General features: G+C 36.7%; 1 protein-coding gene and 1 long non-coding RNA gene across 29 annotated transcripts in view; one reads left to right on the top strand and one right to left on the bottom strand.

The window, feature by feature from the left end:
- Positions 1 to 23,024, top strand: part of ank3b (ankyrin 3b) — a 339,224-nt gene that overhangs the window by 128,336 nt on the left and 187,864 nt on the right.
- LOC147841274 (uncharacterized) overlaps positions 21,054 to 23,024 on the bottom strand; it is a 7,652-nt gene continuing 5,681 nt past the window's right edge. Inside the window, exon 3 of one of the 2 annotated variants that reach the window (XR_015503863.1) lies at positions 21,054 to 23,024. This exon is cut by the window's right edge and continues 305 nt beyond it. This is a non-coding gene — a long non-coding RNA (uncharacterized LOC147841274). The other variant, XR_015503864.1, reaches the window with a different exon arrangement.

Genomic DNA, 23,024 nt, shown 5'->3' with positions numbered 1-23,024 from the left:
CTACCTATAATATATATAAGATGCAGGCTGTAGCTAGGTAGGTGGCAGGCTGCAGATGGGTAGCTAAGTGGCAGGCAGGGGCGGGAACAGCTTACCTTGGTTCTGGCCGGCGCGAGTTCCCTCCTAACACTTCCCGCCCATCACAGCGTCTAACAAAGGGGCGGGGTGCGTGGTGACATCACCGGCATCCCCGCCCCTTTGTTTACACGGCGGGCGGGGAATGCCAGTGACCGCTGTGTACAGATAGAAACAGCGGAGCGGGGAGCGCTCTCTCTGCCACAAAATATTGCACTGAGGGCTGCAAATGGCCCGCGGGCCGCGAGTTTGAGACCCCTGATTTAGTGGGAAAGTGTAAGTGTGTTTATTGAATTTTATTTATTGCTATTTTAATAATATGTCCTTGAAATTGTTGACTGTGGGATTGATGGATGGATGGAGGGATTGATGGGTGGATGTATTGGTATGTTGATTGATTGATTGATTGATTGATTGATTGATTGATTGATTGATTGATTGATTGATTGATTGATTGATTGATTGATTGATTGATTATTGTATTGATTAGTTGCTTTGTCGATAGATTGACTGGTTGATGGTTGGTTGGTTGGTTGGTTGATTGGTGGTTGGTTGATATGTTGATTTATTGATTGGTTGGTTTTCTAGTTGATTAATTGATTGGTTGGTTAATTTGTTGATTTATTCATTGATTGGTTGGTTGATGTTTGGTTGCTTGGTTGATTTGTTGGTTGGTTGATTGCTTGATGGTTGCATTGATTGATTGATTGATTGGTTGGATGGTTCATTCTTTGATGGTTGGTTGATATGTTGATTCATTGATTGGTTGATGTTTGTTTTTTTTTTTTTTTGATTGATTGATCGATTGATTGATTGAGCATTGGCTGATGTATTGATTGGTTGTTTGGTTGATTCATTCATGATTGGTTGATTTGTTGATTTATTATTAATTTATTGGTTAATTTGTGAAATTGTTGGTTTTTCGGTTGGTTGGTTGGTTGGTTGGTTGGGTGATTGATTGGTTGCTTTAATTGATTGGTTGGTTGGTTGATTGATTGGTTGATTGGTTGATTTGTTGATTTATAGATTTTTTGGTTGCTTGTTGGTTGGTTGGTTGGTTGGTTGGTTGGTTGATTGATGGTTGGTTGATTTGTTAATTTATTAATTGATTGATTGATTGATTGATTGATTGATTGATTGACTGACTGACTGACTGATTGATTGATTGATTGATTGACTGATTGACTGATTGATTGATTGATTGATTGATTGATTGATTGATTGATTGATTGATTGATTGATTGATTGATTGATTGTTGGCTGGTTAATTGATTGATTATTGATGGATGGATGGATGGATGGATGGATGGATGGATGGATGGATGGATGGATGGTTGGATGGATGGTTGGATGGTTGGTTAGTTGGTTTATTGATTGTCAACAATGACATACAATAATAAAATTTTAAATACATCAATTTAACATGTTTTCATTTAAAATATTATATTTGTGTTAAAATATTTGTGATCTTCCTCTTGGTTACCTGTTATTGTTAGTGAGACACAGATGTATTGTCCTCATGGGTTTGGGTTTGTGTCCGTCCTCCTGCTGCTGTTACACTGGAATAGATGAGTTCATGCACGTTCGCTTTTGGCAGTGGATCGAGTGTCGAGCTCAATGCACGAGCAAACCAAAAAGGAAAAATCCATACTCCAGTCTGCCGCTGCTGGCAGACCTTTACTAGAACAAACGCAAACAAACACTTAGAGCGCTGGACAAGTGCCCGACTGTATGAGAGTGACTTTGATAGCAAGATGCTATTTTCTTTCTTCCACTTGTCAATTTTTATTTATTTATTTCTGTTAAATCTTAAATACACTTTTAACTTTTTTATTTGCCACCCTTTATCTCTGTATTTTATGTCTGTATATTTATTAAAGGCCATTTTCTCATAACTAGTTTTTTATTTTGCAATGAGCTGTAAATCTCATCCTCAGCAGCTTTATTCATATTCTGAAGGTTTTTATTGAGTGATTTGTTAATTGTTCATAAAATAATTTGCCTTATTAAACATCTTATTTTTTATATTATTTTATTTACTATTTATTTTTGGGGATTTTTGCAGTATTTTCTGACTTATGGAGGTTTAAAAGGTGATTCCCAAAACCCCCTCTGCAAAACCTTTATTTAATTTATCAATGTTTAAATAAATAAAATATATATTTTACTATTATTTTTATTAATTTTTTTAGTATTTTTATATTATATTATTGTTATTGTTATTATTATTATTATTGTAGGGCGAAGCAGTGGCGCAATAGGTAGTGCTGTCGCCTCACAGCTAGAAGGTCGCTGGGTTGCTGGTTCAATCCTCGGCTCAGTTGGCATTTCTGTGTGGAGTTTGCATGTTCTCCCTGCGTTCGCGTGGGTTTCCTCCGGGGGCTCCGGTTTCCCCCACAGTCCAAAGACATGCGGTACAGGTGAATTGGGTAGGCAAAATTGTCCGTAGTGTATGAGTGTGTGTGGATGTTTCCCAGAGATGGGTTGTGGCTGGAAATGAAAAGGAATGAATGTATTTTTATTAATATTAATATTATTCATTCATGTCGGCTTAGTTCCGTTATTACTCGGGAGTCGCCACAGCGGAGTGAACCGCCAACTTATTCAGCACATTTTTACACAGCGGATGCCCTTCCAGCAGCAACCCATCTCTGGGAAATATTATTATTATTATTATTATTATTATTTCGCATAAATCTTTACTGAAAACACATTTACTTATGTTATATTTTTAACAAATTGAGGAACAAATTAAAAAAAAAGTCTTACCACATCCATAATAATCCTCCTAATGGATTTCATCAGTTTACCTAGAGATTGAGTGAGAGCTTATATTGGATTCAGTGTGGCCACCAGCACAAAAACATTAACCCCCTGGCTGTTAATTAATTTAAGTTCATCCTGGTCCTCCTCCACCCCCGTCTGCCCCTCTTCATCTTTCCTCATTTGGGTGGGTTCGATGCATTACTAAAAGCATGTTTTAAGGGGGGTTGAGGGTTCAGATAGACACGCATGAACACATTTTGCCACCAGCACCATCATCACCCCCATCTTTTTATCCAAACATGCCAAGCTGCTTCATTAATCCCCCATCACTTATTAAGAACCAGGCCCATTTTTCACCGTCTCCTCCCGCTTTCTTTTATTGTTTGAGTAGAGGCCATCGGCTCCCTCGAGACACCCGTCCACCAGCTCTGCTTCCCCCCAGAGCTCACGGGACACTTTGTCACCAAATACTGATTATTTTTCTGTTTTTTTTTTTCTCTCTCACCTCTTTATTCAGGCAGTAATTGATGTTGGAAATGTCATTAACTAGTTCACTAATTAAAATGATGATAAAATAGAAAAGGTGATATTTTGAAGGGTGTTCAGGCTCCTTTTTCTTTACAATGAAAGTGTGTATGTGTGTGTGTGTGAACATTAAATATTAAAAATCAATGTTAATAATAATAATAATAATAATAACAATAATGATAACAATAATGATAACAATAATAATAATAATAATAATAATAATAATAATATCAATAATGTAATAATAATAATAATAATAATAATAATAATAATAATAATAATAATAATTTGTTATTAATAATAATGATAATCTTACAAATTTAAATGTTTATATTTTGAAAATAATTATAAATATTTACATTTAAAAAGCAAACAAACAAAAACAAACATAAATGTATTGTAAATGTGTGTAAATATTTACGTATAAATATATAAATATAAATGTGTGTAAATATTAAATATTACAAACCTTTGTTAATAATAATAATAATAAGAATAATAATCATACTAGTTTAAATATTTTTATATTTTTAAAATAATTCTAAATATTTACATTTAAACAAACAAACAAACAATTAGTGTGTGTGCGTGCGTGCGTGCATGCGTGCGTGCGTGCGTGCATGTGTGTTTGTGTAAATATTAAATGATTTTCACGGTTGTGAATAGTATTAATATTAATATTAAAAATGCTTAACATTTTTTGGGGGAAATAATTATAAATGTTTACATTTAAACAAACAATAACGATAGTAGTAGTAGTAGTAATAATAATAATAATAATAATAATAATGATAATAGGCGTCACGGTGCGCAGTGGGTGGCACGATCGTCTTACAGCAAGAATGTTGCTGGTTTAAGTCCCGACTGGGTTAGTTGGCATTTCTGTGTGGAGTTTGCATGTTCTCCCTGTCTTTGCGTGCCGTAGTGTATGTGTGTAAATGCAAAAGTGTATGGTCGTTTCCCAGTGTTGTTTTGCAGCTGGAAGGGCATTAGCTGTGTAAAACATATGCTGGATAAGTTGGTGGTTCATACCGCTGTGGCGACCCCTGAATAATAAAGGGAAAAGAAAAGAAAATGAACAAACAATAATAACAATGTTATAGATGTTTGTTAAAAATGGTTAAAATACAGATTAATATCAATAAAATATCAAAATTAATATGTAAATGTGTTTACTATTTAGACAAAACACATAAATCAGACTGCAAATCCAAATATCACACTCTTCTTTTCCCCACATAATTCACATCATGACATTTTATAACAACACTCCTGCAGAAATATGTCAGTCTTTGAATCAGCCTTTTAAAAGCTTTTTACCATTTTTTTTTTTACTGTTTACATCAGGATTAATCATTATATGATGTAGGCCAATCAATAATTTGGTGAATGCATATTACATTCAGAAAGCTGTCCTTGTAGAAGTCAATCGGTTACAATCCTGATTTGTAAATGCAGCAGAAAGAGACATTATTTGTTTATTTTTTACCCTTAATAATGGTGTATTTGCAGCATCCACCAGCAGGGGACTGTGCTAACCAGTCTAATATTTCCCCTTTCATTTAAACAAGAGAAGGAGAAAATGAGGAGGATTACACTGAGGGAATGAAAGATGGAAGCAAGAAATAAAAATGGAAATAAGCCTGAAGTGAAACTGAGCGAGAAGAGAAATATTATAAAGCAGAGAGAGAAAGAGAGAGAGGAGGGGAGAGATACAAAGCAGATTCACATTTAAATCACAAAGGACAGAGAGCTGAAACAGCAGAAAATAGAGCATGCAGGAAAATCAAAGAATCACCATTCGCTCCTAGTGTTTGTTTTAGTTTTAGCAATTTGTGTGTGTGTGTGTGTGTGTGTGTGTGTGTGTGTGTGTGTGTAAACAGTGATTGGATCTTGATGTAGTAATGACCGGCTGTCGCAGCTTATTATAAATCTGATATGTGTCAATTCAAGTTTATATGTACACTGTAAAATATGTTGGGTTCCACATAATGTTCTTTCTTTTAACTGCCGTTATGTCACACACAGTCATGATAACATTATCGTTGAGTTTTTCTTTTATTATTTAAGCATATAGGAATGCAATTTTTTGTCCTCTCCCATTCACTGCGCTCTAAGTTTACCCAACTATGACCACTTACGCTGTTGAAAAACCCAGAAATGTGAAAAGGTACTATAAAATGCACTACATTTTGAATGCTATGCTAGCCGCTTTAGATGAAGGCATCTACCAAATGCATGTAAGCTTTTATTTTTTGAGGAAAATAACTTTGTTAGTGGGTTTGTTTTAAAGAGTTGTACATAAAACATGGATTTCAATGATAATATTTATAATAGACACATAATAGTTATACATTGTCTAGCAAATGACAAAACTATTACAGTATTGCACATTAATAGAAATAGTCTAAATACAGAATGCTCCCTAAAAATGAAATACTGATAATAAGATGTGAAAGATACCTTCATCCATTTCTGTGAGAATAAAAGCATGTGTGTCCAGAGCCGCCGTCATTCTGCTGAGCTCTGCAAACATCAGGGACTGAGATTGGCCTCATTTCTTCTCTGTTCTGGTTTGCTGTTGATCAGCAGATAGAGTGAGTTACTACACTCTTCCTCCTGATGGTAAACCCAATGACCCCAGGCAAGACTTCATTACTTCACTGTGACAGCCACATAATGGACTGTAATGAGCATTATCTGTGTCCTGACATTTATGCATTAGGCTTGCGTGCTGCTTGTGCGCTATAATATTTACCTATACTGTATGGTAGGGATGGGTGATATCTCATATCAAAAAAGCATAACACTACAGCTGCCGACTCACTGCAGAATTAAATATGCACTTCAACTCTCCTGTTTACACCAATGTTGTTCATCAGGAGCTCCACAGGGTCAATTTACATGGCTGGGCTGCTATACCCAAACTTTTAGTCACTTGTGCCAATGCCAAATGTCGGTTTCAAGGGTTTCAGCTACAAAAATCTTGGGCTGTGGACAATGTGAAACATTTATTGTTCTTTGATGAGTCTACCTTCACTGTCTTTCCCACATCAAGGAGAGTTACAGTATGGAGAAGCCCCAAAGAAGCGTAGTCTACCCTCACTGTCTTTCCCACATCAAGGAGAGTTACAGTGTGGAGAACCCTCAAAGAAGCGTAATCCACCTTCACTGTTTTTCCCACGTCAAGGAGAGTTACATTGTGGAGAAGCCTCAAAGAAGTGTAATTCACCTTCACTGTCTTTCCCACATCAAGGAGAGTTACAGTGTGGAGAAGCCCCAAAAAAGCGTAATCCACCTTCACTGTCTTTCCCACTTCAAGGAGAGTTACAGTGTGGAGAAGCCCCAAAAAAGCGTAATCCACCTTCACTGTCTTTCCCACTTCAAGGAGAGTTACAGTGTGGAGAAGCCCCAAAAAAGCGTAATCCACCTTCACTGTCTTTCCCACTTCAAGGAGAGTTACAGTGTGGAGAAGCCCCAAAGAAGCGTAATCCACCTTCACTGTCTTTCCCACTTCAAGGAGAGTTACAGTGTAGAGAAGCCCCAAAGAAGCATAGTCCACCTTCACTGCCTTTCCCAAGTCAAGGAGAGTTACAGTGTGGAGAACCCCCAAAGAAGCATAGTCTACCTTCACTGCCTTTCCCACATCAAGGAGAGTTACAGTGTGGAGAAGCCCCAAAGAAGCATAGTCTACCTTCACTGCCTTTCCCACATCAAGGAGAGTTACGGTGTCGAGAAGCCCCAAAGAAGCATAGTCCACCTTCACTGCCTTTCCCAAGTCAAGGAGAGTTACAGTGTGGAGAATCCCCAAAGAAGCATAGTCTACCTTCACTGCCTTTCCTCCGTCAAGGAGAGTTACAGTGTGGAGAAGCCCCAAAGAAGCATAGTCTACCTTCACTGCCTTTCCTTCGTCAAGGAGAGTTACAGTGTGGAGAACCCCCAAAGAAGCATAGTCTACCTTCACTGCCTTTCCCACATCAAGGAGAGTTACAGTGTGGAGAAGCCCCAAAGAAGCATAGTCTACCTTCACTGCCTTTCCTCCGTCAAGGAGAGTTACAGTGTGGAGAACCCCCAAAGAAGCATAGTCTACCTTCACTGCCTTTCCCACATCAAGGAGAGTTACAGTGTGGAGAAGCCCCAAAGAAGCATAGTCCACCTTCACTGCCTTTCCTCCGTCAAGGAGAGTTACAGTGTGGAGAAGCCCCAAAGAAGCATAGTCTACCTTCACTGCCTTTCCCACATCAAGGAGAGTTACAGTGTGGAGAAGCCCCAAAGAAGCATAGTCTACCTTCACTGCCTTTTCCACATCAAGGAGAGTTACGGTGTCGAGAAGCCCCAAAGAAGCATAGTCTACCTTCACTGCCTTTCCCACATCAAGGAGAGTTACGGTGTGGAGAAGCCCCAAAGAAGCATAGTCTACCTTCACTGCCTTTCCCACATCAAGGAGAGTTACGGTGTCGAGAAGCCCCAAAGAAGTGTAGTCTACCTTCAGTGATGGTTTTGCTGCAATATCACTTCATTCCCTAGGCTCAATACTTGTGCTAGAAGGAGCATCACTGCCACAGGCTACCGAACCATTCTGGAGGAATATGTGCACCCAATTGTTCAAACATTTTATCCTGAAGGCCGTGTTGTGTATTAGGGGGATAATGCACCAATACACACAGCAAGACTGCTGACAGAGTGGTTTGATGAACATGAAAGTAAACATCTCCCATGGCCTGCACAGTCACCTGATCGAAACATTATTGAGTCACTTTGGGCTGTTTTGAGCAGTGAGTCAGGAAAAGTTTTCCTCCACCAGCATCACGTGGTGACCTGGTCACCAGAGTATGGCTCAAAATCCCTCTGGCCACTGTGCAGGACTTGTACCTTTCATTCCCCAGATGAATTGATGCTGTATTGGCCACAAGGTCCCACAGTATATTAATGAAATATTGTGGTCTAAAATCAGGCATTTTAGTTTTATTTTCTAACCCTTGTATTTGTTTAAGCCTGTTTGCAAAAAAAAAATCACATGATAACACTAGTTGAGGTTTGGAACATGGTTTCATATCTTAGAATTAAGACGAAATCATATATGTCTTTGAAAAAAAAAAGTCATGAATTATTTCATAGAGTGACAACCCTGAATGTTTTATGCTGACATTTCTGCCAGGTTTCACTTGAAAAAAAAGATTTTTAAATCTCAAGAGACTGACCTTGTGAAAATTAAATCTAATAATAAATCCTAATGGATCTTCATGATTCTTCCAGCTAGCAGAAGCTCATGTTTTTGACAGGGTTTTCCTTCTTGCTTTCGGTCAGTGATGTCATCAGTGTAGCTGCGGGCAAACAAACGGACGTCAGACTGAGCTGCTTCTGCTGCTCTCATTAATATGTGAACATGTAATTCCTGAAAGATTCACTGTGTCAGTGCGGAAATACCTGCCTCTCTTGAGTCCCGAGAGCGTCCAGATTGTCTTGCTGAAGCATTGCTGTGGGCATCACTGTGTCCTGATGAAAATAACTCCTGCGCTTTTCATACGGCGTGCACCTGCCGTCTTTGTCCTTGAAGTACAAACGAGTGCATGATGGGCTCTCGGAACTGATTTTCAAGTCTTTTATCTGTACTGAACCTAAGTATGAATCCAATTTTAATGATGGACAGTTGAATGCAGTATGTTACTGTATTTTAAAGTTGCATTGTAAAAATGACTGTACATTTTACAGTAAACACAACACTGTAACTACATATAGAGCAAGATAAATGGTGCTGGAAATGTAAATACAGTTATTTTGCTGTTACTGATTTACTGTAAGTTACCGGCGAACTGCTGCCATTAAGTTACTGTAGATTCTGCTGGAAACTGTTAACAGTGTACCACCTATACTGTAAATACTTAACTATACACACAACTTAAGACAGAATTTACAAGTACTTTTACAAAAGACAGAACAATATTGTGTAAAATAAGTATTTAAGGTTGAAGAAAACAAGTAGTGCATGAAAAATTGTGTATTCCTTATGCTGCGTTCACACCAGACGTGGATGAAGCGTCAAGCAAGTGTTAAGTCAATGCTAAGTCAATGCAAAGATGTGAATAGACATCCTGCGGCGCAATTTGCCGGTGGTGATGATGCAATTCAAATGAATGAAGCGAGTCTGAAGCGAGTTCGCAGGTTAGTCGTTATGCACGTTTGACAAAAATTTCAGTGCACATTTACGCCACGTTAACCAATTAGAAGCTTTCTCTTGTAGGGGCGTGATTATGACGTAGCGCCTGTGGTTTTTACCAGTATTTTGGAATGGATGTGAGAATGGTCTTTTCCGGAAAAATTCCAGAACGACCTTGCCTCTGTGAAAGTTTTCAGATTTCAGGTACCGGTAGTAATTTACCAGATATTTACCGATATCACTTGAATTTGTGAATTTGGCTACGTGTGTGTACATCACATTTTTTGTTGCATACATCATTATTAATCTAGTTTCATAGTAAAAATGTGTGTGTGTGTGTATTCTTGGTGCTTATGAACCGTGAGATGCCCATCTGTGTGTCTGATTTCTTATTTCTTGCCACACACACACACACACCCTGCTTGGCTTTTTGACGCACAATTTATTATCTTTTCTATTCAGATGTCCTTAGGGTTCATCAGTCACGAGCTCTGTTTAAAGTTTGCTGAATGTTGGGCGTTTGGTTTATTGTGTTGGAAATACTGAATAATGAATCTGAGAGCTTGGTTTTGGGTTATTGGGACTGAAGTGTTTGAATGAGCAGATCAGTGATTCTGCACAGTTAATCATATGCACTATTGAACCACAGCAGTTTGAGTTTTACTGTAGCATGAGTTGAGTGCGTTTGAATATATTTGAGAAAACAGGGTTTCCCTCTGAACTGAAGCTTCGTTTTGGATCCCAAGAGAGTTTGGATCAGATTCAAGGTATTTGTGGACATCTGTCTGGTTTTAAGGGACATTACTGTCACGCCTGATTCATGACAGAGACAAAAAGGGGTGATTTACATTTCATTATTTACATTTAAATTCCATTTTGTTTTGAAAATATGTGTATAATGATATGTGTAATGATGATGATGATGATAATAATAATAATATTAATAATAATAATAACAATAATAACAATCATCATAATAATCATAATTATAAATCAATGCATTATTATTATAATTACTACTAATAATATTTATAATCTGTAATACTACTACTACTACTACTACTACTATTAATACTACTAATAATAATGCTAATAATAATATATAATAATAATCATAATAATAATCAACAACAATAACAATAAAATTAATAATAATAATATTAACAATAATAATATCAATAATAGTAATAACAAAAATAAGGATATTATTATTATTATTATTATTATTATTATTATTATTATTATTATTATTATTATTATTTAAATCTCAGCCTGTTTTTGTGAATATACTTTTTTAAATTAATTAATTTATTTAATAATTTATTTATTTAAATCTCAGCCTGTTTGTTCTTTTTATTATAATAATTATTATTATTTAATCATTTATCTACTGATCAAACTGATTAATAAAAATAATAATATAAAAATAGTAACAACAAAAATAACAACAGCAACAACAACATTAATAATAATAGTAATAATGTCAATAAATCAGTACATTATTCTTATAAATACTACTACTACTATTATTATTAGTATTATTAGTTGCAAATGGAGGCCGTGCAGAAAAGGTTAGATTTAAATGCAGCTTTATTTCGATTGGTTAAGCAGGCAGAGGTCAAAAACCAGCATATGTAGTGTGTGTCCAAATGACTGCCAGCTGTAGCGGGAGTGATTGCTGCAATGATTTCTGGGAGTTGCTTTTAGGTAGGAATGTAGGGAGTGATGTTGGGAGGAAACACTGCTGGTGATCATAACATTATTATTTATTTGTTTATTTATTTACAGCTCAGGCTGTAGGTGTGATCCTGTTGCTCCTGTTAATAACAATAATAATAATAATAATAATAATAATAATAATAATTATTATTATTATTATTATTATTATTATTATTAACAGGATTAACAGAAGCAACCAGATTAAAAAAAAATGTTTTTAATTATTATGATTTATTCATTTATTTAAATCTCTTTCTGCTCTTTGTGATTCTGTTGCTCCGGTGAGCGACTCTTGTATGATGTTTACACCTTAATTTTGCCATTTCTTAAGTATTTCATCATTGGATTTCTGGAGTTACATCAGTTTTGGGTCATTTTTACCTGTAGAAGAAAACCTGATGAATTATTAAGCACATCTTCTTAATATAAGGCATATTCACTTCCTGCCCACACTGTGAATTATACATCCCTTATAAAAGATCACATGCAATATTCATAGTATATATATAAAAGGATCACCTGACACAGATTCTTTTTAGCATATTTCTCAGCCTGTAAATGTTATTCAAGTATAATAATGTTAATGTTAATAATGTTATGTAGAGAAAAAAAAGCATTTTCAGAAAATTTAAGAACAATAATTAATTGATAATAACATATTAAAAAGACTCTATTTATTGATCACAATGCAGTCCCAAATACTCAATGATCGCCAATTTAAATCTTTATTTTTGGCATTATCCTGCAAACCACTAATTCGCCAACAAAAAGATTGTAAATAAATAAAATGTAATTAAAAATAATAATAATAATAATTATAATAATATTAAATAAATATTATAACATGAATGAAAAAAAATGGCACATCTTTAGTTTTGGTAAAATGTTTGTAACAAAATAATATACAAATAATTAAATAAAAATAAACAAATAAAAATAAAAAATTTAAAATATTAAAATAAAAAAAATAAAACAAAAACAGAAAATTAACAATAATAATATTAATAGTAATAATTAAATAAATAAATAAATAAAAAAAATAAAAAAATAAAAACTAAATAAAATAAAATAAACAAACAAAATAATAATAATAATAATAATTATTAAAATAAATGTTGATATATTTTTTTGTTTGTTTTTCTTTTTTTTTTGGTAAATCTTTACCAATATGTGTTACCCATTAGTCAGGGCAACACATTAGTGCCTAAATAAAGAAATATTACTAAGTAAAAGTAAAAATATTTTTGTCATATCTTTACCTTTGAACCATTAGGTTTAACTCATTAGCCAGCAAAATTTTTTTAATAAATTAATATAAAATAAACAAACATATAAGTAAATAAATAAATAAACACATTAAAAAAATAAATAATAATTATTATTATGATAAAAATTAAGTAAAATAAACATTGAAATGTTGTTTAATAAAAACTGAATATCGCAGACCCAAAATTGTCACAAACATCATTTGTTTCTTGTATGGATACTCTACGAATACACTATTATGCCATATATGGAGTTCCTGCAGTCAGTATATCAATAATGTAAAGCTCTCCTATAGTATCAGATGCTGGTGGACGGCTGTGGTTCAGACCGCTGGCTAATATGAGCTGACTGCCGTTCATTAGTCCAGGCCAGATCTACTGGGACGCCTACAGTTAATGAGCTTTTGTGCCTCAAACTGCATCGTCTTCTTACAGTGTGGACAGGGATGTTTCAGTAATGATAATCAGTCCTAATGGGCTTTAAATGAGCGAAGAGTAGCACTGCAATAAAGCAAGAAGATGATGATTGCGTGTTCCGCTCATGGATCAAGACCCTGTATGAAGCATTAATAAGAAAAAAGGCTTTGTATCAGTGCTCCAAGACTCAAAATAGTGTTTAAAGGATTATAACATGACTGTCTGGATGATTAATCATGAATTTTTGCTGAAAAGTTTGAGGTTATTGTGGGTATTTAGAAAAGTGTACCATAGGTTGATTATAGAATTGTGTGTACACGGTAGAAGATACTATGATAAAGTCAGAATTATTAGCCTTCCTGAATTATTAGACCCCCTGTATATTTTTTCCTTCAATTTCTGTTTAACAGAAAGAAGATTTTTATTTCAACACATTTCTGGTGCGTTTCTGAAAACCATAATTTTTTAAGTTGCAAGTTCCGTCTTATCAAACATAAGCCCCTTTCACACAGTGATACCGGTAAAAATCCGGAAAATTTCCGGAACGACTTTACCGGTAGATTCAAAAAAGTGCTTTTCACACAGGCGAGGACGTTACGGAATTTTTTCCGGAAAAGACTGTTTACACATCCATTCCAAAAAACCGGTAAATTCTGACATCATTACCCAGAAATGACCTCTAAACGGCTGCGTCTGTATTTGTAAACATTTGACTACATTACAAACTCTTACAACTTCGATGAAAACATATAGAGAAACACTTTCGCATGTCGAGATGTTCATGATGTGTGTGTGCGTGTGCTGGTGCTCACCAGCTGATTCATGGGCACACGCGACGCAGAGCTTAAAGGTAAACAAACAATGGCTTATCATAAGCATATTATCGATAATTATTTACACCGTTGGCATTAAGAAGAAACATATAAATGTTATCTGAGTAACATCTAGCAGCTAAATGTGTCTGGAAACATATTCAAAGGCTTTTATTTTCATTAACCGCGCGGACGTGAATGCGTCTGACTGTTATGATTGGCTCACGTCAGCACGTTCTAGACGTGTACGCGCTCTTTCCGGCAATCTTCCTTCTGCATTCACACAGCGCAGCATTCCGACGAATTACCGGTAATGTTACAACTTCTCTTTCCGGAATATAGCCAGAACGAATTTACCGGTATTTTCAAAAAGGGCCTGTTCACACATACAACCTTTCGGAAAAAATTGCCAGTAATTTTCTGGAAAAGTCTGTATGTGTGAAAGGGGCTAACGTTTGTTGATTTGATGTTTCCCAAATCCGTCGTTTCATCTAGCATTCGCAAACTGCTTCACAAACTTCCATGCTTGAAACCAGGCCCGGATTGGCTAATTGGGAGGACCGGGAGAATTCCCGGTGGGCCGGTCCATTTTTTGGACGCGAGGGCCGGTGTCCCTTGCTCCAGAATCTGTAGCTCTCTGCAGTCACAGTTTTTAAATTAATTAATTTATTCACTTGACCACAGTGTTCTTGATTATTATTTTACCGCAGTTCTGCTCTTTTTATGTGGTCCAGTGGTCAGCACGTTAGGTTACAACGCCTCCGACCCAGGTTTGATCCTCGTCTGAGTAACTTTTTTTTTTCATTTATATTGTTAAGACATAAAATACTGTTAGGGTCGTTGAACATTTGAAGTTCTAAAGCAGCTGTTTTCTCAAAAAAAAAAAAGATGTGATATTGTAATTAGAAACTAAATTTGAAATGACCTTATTTCAACATAGTCAATCGTGAACTGAGGTGGGCCGGTCTGAGGCTTGAAACTCCAGGGCTGAAAAGGAGTCCCACTCCGGCCCTGCTTGAAACTACTCCTCTAAAGCTCAGGGCTCTCTCCCGGGACAGCATGTCAAACAAACTTTAGAATCAATCATCAGCTAAGTGTGAACTCTTGAAACTTAGAAAAGTCATATTATTACAAAACTCGTCATTTTACTACGTAACTCGTAACTTGTAATGCGTTACCCCCAACACGGTTTGTGTGTATTTCCGAACAATAGATTCATAGGTATCTAATATATCTAATGAAAAGATCTATTAATCATTGTTATTACAACCACATTGAGATATTCGGTTCTCTCTTGATTGTGTGGTAAACAGCGGTCGTTCTGTGTGTGTTGGTAGTGTTGTTTGGCTCTCTAGAGATCATCCAGAGCTTTACTGCAGATGTACACCGTGTGTTTAGAGCACATCTCACACACAATCATGTGGCGCACAGAAACAGAAGTTCACACACAGAGCAACAGAGGCAGCTGGACTGGCACACAGATGCTGGAATATAAGTACATTTAAAATTCCAGTCCAATTATAAATAATAAAATCATTGGATGTTTGTTTGTTTGCTTCCGTCCATTTGAATCTTAACCGTGTACTGTAACAAAGTTCCTGATGCTGAGCAAAATTCGCGATCATACTTTTGCAGTGATGTAACTCCATTTTAAAAGCAAATAAGGAAGAAGAAAAAAACACTTCCACCATCTTAATATATTGATCCAACTTAGGGCTGCTCGATTTTAGAAAAAATCCTAATCACGATTATTTTGGTCATAATTGTAATCACGATTATTCAAAACGATTATCAGTTGAAGTCAAAATTATTAGCACTCCTGAGAATTAGTTTTTTTAAATAACTATTTCCCAAATTATGTTAAACAGAGCAAGGAACTTTAACAGTATTTCCTCCATTTTTTTCTTCTGGTGAAAGTCTAATTTGTTATATTTTAGCTAGAATAAAAGCAGGTTTAAATATTTTGAAACCCATTTTAAGGTCAATATTATTAGCCCCCTTAAGCAATATATTTTTTGATTGTCTGCAGAAGAAACTGCTGTTATATAATGACTTGCCTAATTACTCTAATTAAGCCTTTGAACTGCACTTTAATCAGAATGCTTGTATTTTGAAAAACATCTAGAAAAATTTTATGTCCTGTCATCATAGCAAAGATAAAACAAATCAGTTACTAGACATGATATATCAAAACTATTATGTTTAGAAATAAGTTAAAAAAAAAACTTCTTTCCATTAAACAGAAATTGGAGGAAAAGGGTTGCTAACATTAAGGAGGGCTAATGATTCTAATTTCAACTGTATATATACAGTTATTTTCCACCCTGCAAAGGAAAGAGAAATAAATACAATAGAATAAAAATATGAAACAAACTTTGATTTAAGCATCTTCACCGTAAGAAAAACACTTAAGCTACAAAAATCCTTCAGTCAGGAGCAGTAAGGGATGTTCTCGTCGTTTGATTAATGATAAAACAGGCGGCAGCATTTCGCACTGTCACTTTAATGGTTTCTCTTTCACGTGTCTTTTGATTCTCAACTCGTTTGTTTATTACGCAAATGAGGGTTAATATGAATAATCACTAATCACCACGTTTTGACACCTATTTGACCATTAAAGGGCTCACGTTAAGATTACTTTAGATGTTTATGCTCCTCTGCTCGTCTCAGTGTGCGAATGACACCGAATGCTGACCGCGTACTTATGCGTGTGTGCGTGTTGTACACACACATAAGCACGCGGTCTTTTGCGCTTTTGGTATATGATGCAATAATCATTTATCTCGATTAATGGTTTTTCATAATCGTTAGAAGCCGAAATCGAAATCGGATTATCGATTAATTGCACAGCCCTAATCCAACTTGATTGGATGGCAGATATTCCTTTATTTATTTTGAATTTTTTTGTTTGGCTACAAAGATTTATTGTAAATATGTGTGATTAGATTTTCAAAATACAGTATAAATCAGAATTGGAAGTGGATCAAAAAAGTTTTTCGAAGTTGACAAGACAAGAATTGATGTTTTTCAGTAGTTTTAGGACAAAAAAGTTTTGATCCACTTCAATTGCTGACTACTAGTTTTTATCATAGCCCTCAATTAAACCCAGTCTGGCACGCCACTTCTGAAAACTAAATAATTGGAACCAGTGGCATAAATTCAACAAGGTGCTGCAAACATTCCTCAGACATTTTGGTGCATACTGACATGAGAGCATCACACAGTTGCTGCAGATTTGTCAGCTGCACATCCATGATGCGAATCTCCTATTCCAGCACATCCCAAAGGTGCTCTATTGGATTGAGCTCTGGTGACTGTGTAGGCCATTTGAGTACAGTGAACTCATTGTCATGTTCAAGAAAGAAGTCTGAGATGATTGACGCTTAATAACATGGTGCGTTATCCTGCTGGAATTAGCAATCAGAAGGTGGCTACACTGGGGCCATAAAGGGATGGACATGGTCAACAACAATACTCAGGTAGGCTGTGGCAGTGACACGATGCTCATTTGGTACCAATGTGCCTGGAAAATATCCCCCACATTGTTACACCACCACCATCAGCCTGATCCATTAATTCAAGGCAGGATGGATCCATGCTTTCATGTTGTTGACGCCAAATTCTGACTCTACCATCCGAATGTTACTGCAGAAATCCAGACTCATTAGACCAGGAAACGTTTCTCCAATCTTCTATTGTCCAATTTTGGTTAGCCTGTGTGAATTGTAGCCTCAGTTTCCTGTTCTTAGCTGACAGGAGTGGCACCTGGTGTGGTCTTTTGCTGCTGTAGCTCATCTGTCTCAAGGTTTAACGTGTTCGAGATTTTCTTCTGCATACCTCGGTTGTAACGTGTGGTAGAGGTCTCAGTACAGCCGCGGGACCCGAACTTATCTCTTGTAGGGCGGGAATAATTTTCCAAACAAAGCGCTGGAGGGGTCGGTAACTGGTGTAATTTGATTGGGAGTGGGCGGTCTAACAATATTGCTCCCGACTCCCGAGCGAGTGAGCCTGCATTTGTATGTGTGTGAATGAAAGAGCGTGATGCTGTGTGTCGCTAGCTTGGTGCTGTCTATGTGTGTGTGTATGTGTGTGAGCGTGTGCTGTGTGTCGCTTGCTAGGTGCTGTATGTCTATGTATGTGTGTGTGTGTTTATACAGTGAGCTTGTTATAGGGTGTCTGGACTCTGTATCATGTAGCTGGGTGGTTTTTGGGTTTGCTCCTCTGTTTGTGAACACATCAATTGCTTTTCTATCAGCTGGAGCCAGTCTGGCCATTCTCCTCTGACCTCTAGCATCAACAAGGCATTTGTGCCAACAGAACTGCTGCTCACTGGAAAATTCTCTGTAAACCCTAGAGATGGTTGTGCGGCAAAATCCCAGTAGATCAGCAGTTTCTGAAATACTCGGAGCAACCCGTCTGATACTAGCAACCATGGCACGTTCAAAGTCACTTAAATCACCTTTCTTCCCCATTCTGATGCTCGGTTTGATCTGCAGCAGATCGCCATGTCTACACCCCTAAATACATTGAGTTGCTGCCATGTGATTGGCTGATTAGAAATTTGCTTTAACAAGCAGTTGGACAGGCGTACCTAATAAAGTGTCCGGTGAGTGTATATATTTCCGTATATAATCTATAGGCCCATTAAACATCCAAATACCTTTTAGGAGTGCTAAAATCAATGACGACAAGTGCAAATGGATCTTGCTGTTAGCGGGATATCATTTGTTTTGTTTGTGTTTTAATTTCCCACTAGATCGATTTTCATTTGTGTTGTGAAGGTCACTGTGACCAAAATTGTTGAATGTTGATGTGTGAGATGGTGAAATTGAAAGAAACAGCGTGTACTGGGATGACTGGTGGACAGCCTTTGTTTCTAAACACTGGCCGCTAATTGTCTAAATGCAAAAGGTGGATTTGTTGAGGTTTGGCCAGAAAGTGCTTCTTCAAAGAGGGCGAGAGATGAATATTAGCGGAAGCATATTATATTGAAACACATAATCACATACGCAGTCAGTCTTTTAGGCTTAAGGGAAAATACTGCTGTTGAATAGGGTACAAATGTACCAAAACAACTAATATATATGACCATACTTCCCCAGTCGATCCAATACATTAAGAATTGCATGTATTAATACTATTAAGGACTTGTATGGAAAAGGTATTTTTGTTTGTCATTTTCAGATTTGTCTGAAAAAGTTTAATCTTCCCAAAACTCATCTTTTTCGCTTCTTTTAGATAAGACATTTTGTACAAAACCAGTTTACTCAGTTCCCTAATCTTCCTCCTGATTCAAAAATGCACACCATTCTTTCCTTTAACCCAGACAGAAAAGGGATAGTCTCTGTCATCTATCTGTCAATAAACTCCTTGAATTCTGATTCCCCTGAAATACCCAAGAATACATGGGAACAAGAGTTGGGGATCACTATCAGTGAAATAGAATGGGATTATATAGTCAATCTTGTACACAGTTCTTCTATATGTGCCCGACACAGTTTAATGCAGTGCAAGATTTTTCAGAGCACACTACACTAATGCCAGATTAGCCAAAATATACCCAAATAGAAATAATACTTGTAATAGGTGTCAACAATCTCCAGCAAATCACACACACATGTTCTGGTCTTGTCTAAAATTGACAGTGTTTTGGTCTAAAATATTCAATACTTTTGAAAAAACTTTTAACATATCAGCCACTCCAAACCCTCTAACAGCACTATTCGGAATTCCTTTTGAGCCAAATTTGCCTTCAACAATACAGAACGTTGTGGCTTTTGCTACATTATTGGCTAGGAGGCTTATTCTACTTAAATGGAAACAAACATCTCCACCTTCACATGACAGATGGATAAAAGAAAATTTTTTTTGTTTAAAATTGGAAAAAAAAAGGTTTTCATTAAAAGGGTCTTTAAAATCCTTTTACAAAACATGGAAACCCTTGTTGAATTATATTGACACTATTGATCTTGAAGCAGAAGAGAAATAAAGGTTTTTATTTTTTTTTAATTTTTTAAAATGTTTTTATGTTTTTATTATTATTTATTTATTACTTTTGTAGCTAGTTTTTTGCTGTTGTTGTTTATATATTTATTATTTATTATTTTTTTACATTTACCGTGTCATTTTATTACTATATATTTTTTCTGATGGTCATTGGTTCTTAGTTGTGAAAAAGCAGAACAGTGTATTACTTATTTCTGTATGTATATGATATTGTATCTGCAAAAAGTTTTAATAAATATAGTTGGCAAAAAAAAAAAATTTAAATATGCAAATGTAAAATTATGTGTTATAGGAAATACTTTGAAAAAACAAATTTATGGTTTTAACCCTCTGGGGTCTGAGGGTGTTTTGGGGCTCTGGAGAAGTTTGGACACGCACTGACATTTGTATTGTTTTCAGTATCTTAAAAACATATAAATGGCTAAAGTGTGCTAACACTGTAAACAGGACAAGTTGGGCTACAATAAAACCTAAGCAGAATGTTTGTATGTGTGTGTGTTTTTGAGAAAGAAACATTTATGCGTGGTTAGTGAAAAACAAAAAATTTAAAGTCATTGAAACAAGCCCATAAATAAAGTGCTAAAATTTTGACTTCAGCTGAACAATTTCTCGCCCTAAAGAGAAAAAGTAACATGCATTATATAGCAAAGCTTCAGTTAGGAGGTGTGTGTGTGTGTGTGTGTGTGTGTGTGTGTGTGTGTGTGTGTGTGTGTGTGTGTGTGTGTGTGTGTGTGTGTGTGTACGTGTGTGTGTGTGTACGTGTTTTTGTGACATATCAGGACACAAATCTGAATAATGACATGGGTATGACACAGGTATTACAAAAAGGAGGTGAAATGTGAGGACATTGGTGACGTCCTCATTTCTCAAAATGCTTATAAATCCTACAGAATGAGTTTAATCAGAGAGTAAAGCTGCACAGTCACCTGTGATGATTGGGTTTAGGGGTAGGGTGGGGTGAGGGCAATATAATATACGGTTTGGACAGTATAAAATGAATGGAAACCTATGTAATGTCCCCACTTTTCACAAAAACAAACGTGTGTGTGTGTGAGAGAGATCAAGTCTTCTCATACATACCATTTTGAAGGATGTAAAGAATAACAATGGTCCTAACGTACTTCCAACCCAGTCTCATTCTGAAAACGTAGTCCCATGGACGTTTCTGGAGACTGCGAAATACATCCCGGGAAGTATGTATTTTTGCAGTTTTTGTTTTCACGAATTCGCGAGAGGCAGATGTGTGCGCTGTTTCGCATTTCAAATGTCTCTCGCGAGCGCCTTTTGCGCCCATGCTGTTCTCGCGTTAACCCACCAGAGGCCGCTATCGACCCACTGAATGACTGAATTATTGACTGGGCGACCGGCCAATCGACTGGCCCACCCTCCTACTTCCCTAAACCCAACCAACTTTACCAATTGACCCGTCCGCCTGCCCGCTTACTTCCCTAAACCCAACCAAAAGCCGTCCTGAAATAGAAAAGCCCTCGTCTGATTTTTACCACGTTTTCGGATTTTACCACATTGTCACCCTGTTGTTCACTCATTCATTTTATTTTTTGAATTCTGTTTTTGTCTTACCTGATTTCTGGAACTGCTCTTCCCTGGACTTGAACCCAGTCATCGTCGTGGTCAACTTCTCTCTGCGCCTCAAGTCCGCCGATGTACACGACGAGCTAACTGGACAAACTGGTTGCGGTGAGAAAGCTCTCCACACGGAGATTAGCGGTCAGCCGGTAAGCGCCAAAAGGAACGGCATCATACCACCCCGTAGCTTTAGCGTAAAAAAATGAAAAGCAGCCATACATACCTCCGGCTACATAATTCGCGGTCTCCAGAAACGTCCACGGGACTAGAGCTGCGTCCCAAATGGCACACTATACACTATGCACTCATGCACTATGTACTTATGCACTTACACACTCAACAGCATAGTATATGTATGTAGTGTCGTCCCAAATGGCACACTAATGTTTTTTTACTAAGCAGAAATTCAAAGCGTTTCCCTGATGACGTTTGACGGTTGCCAAATCCGTGAAATAAACGACCGAATTATCAAATAATACCTGCTGTGAATATAACCGCATTCACCATCGGGAGGCGCTATAATCACTCTCGTAGGAGAATTTTGCTTTTACCATCCAAAATGAATAAAGTTATCCAACATGTGCGCCCGATAGCTCCGCCTCTTCCGCTACGTGAGCAAACCTGCGGTCGTTGAGTGCGTGAAGTGTCCATCATTACACACTTCATTTTAGCGGCTGAATGAGTGCATCATCCGGGTAATTAAAGTGCACTTATTATTTTTTTAGAGTTTTCAGTGTGAACACACTACTTACACTATTTATACTACAAAATGGCGTAGAATAGTGCATAAGTATGCGATTTGGGACGCAGCTTATGTTTTCAGAATGAGCCTGTGTTGCAACATACTTCCTGAATTAGATTTTTTAATTTCCATAGCTTCTCCAGAATAGGTCCACATATTGAAAAGTAATGCCATGACAGCTGTTTGAACATAAAGATAAGCTTAAATTGCCTGTTGTTGCACTTACGAATTAGTTTGACAACAAGCAGGAAATGTTTATGGGCCAGTGACATCACCACATTGAAATGGTCTATAGTGTGTGCTTTTGTGAAGCGAGCTCCATCTCAGGACTCCCAGCTCCTCTGCAGTGAGGATTGGGTTGCTTGGCAACACTGCACTCCTGACGAGACGTATAGCCCCTCAGCTTGTGGCCCACTGTATATAATCTCGTGTTTTTTGAGGTCAGTGTTCACATAAACATAAACATGAACATCTGCCTGTGAACGTGAGGGGATTGGAATTGATTTGATCATTTGATACTGGTGCAGTATCTGGTTCACGGAGTATCGAGCTGAACAGAATGGATCACTGGTTTTGTTTGTTTTTTTGTGCTCTTTTTTGATTATTTAGAGGGGATTTATAGTATTCAGTTGATAAAATGCTTACTCATGTTGATGACTGTACAGTATATACAGCTAATGTCTACTGCACATTGTGATTCTGATGCCCAATCAGAACATTGCTTTGTTTATGTAAAATTTCAGTCAGTCTGACATAAAAACACTGACTAAACCATTGGAGCGAGTTTATAGTTTGGTGTAGGATTTTCTAGTTATTTTACCAACGGCAAATGGCATATGTATATATTCAAATACATGAACTTGTACATGTATGTATGTATGTTTGCGCAACTGACCTTATATAGAAGTTTAGATTTGGATTGCACATATTTAAAATGGATGTCATATATG

Source organism: Danio rerio, chromosome 12 (genome assembly GCF_052040795.2).
Source record: "Danio rerio strain M-AB ecotype USA chromosome 12, GRCz13ab, whole genome shotgun sequence".
NCBI lineage: Eukaryota > Metazoa > Chordata > Actinopteri > Cypriniformes > Danionidae > Danio > Danio rerio.
This window is presented reverse-complemented; position numbering and strand designations above follow the sequence as displayed.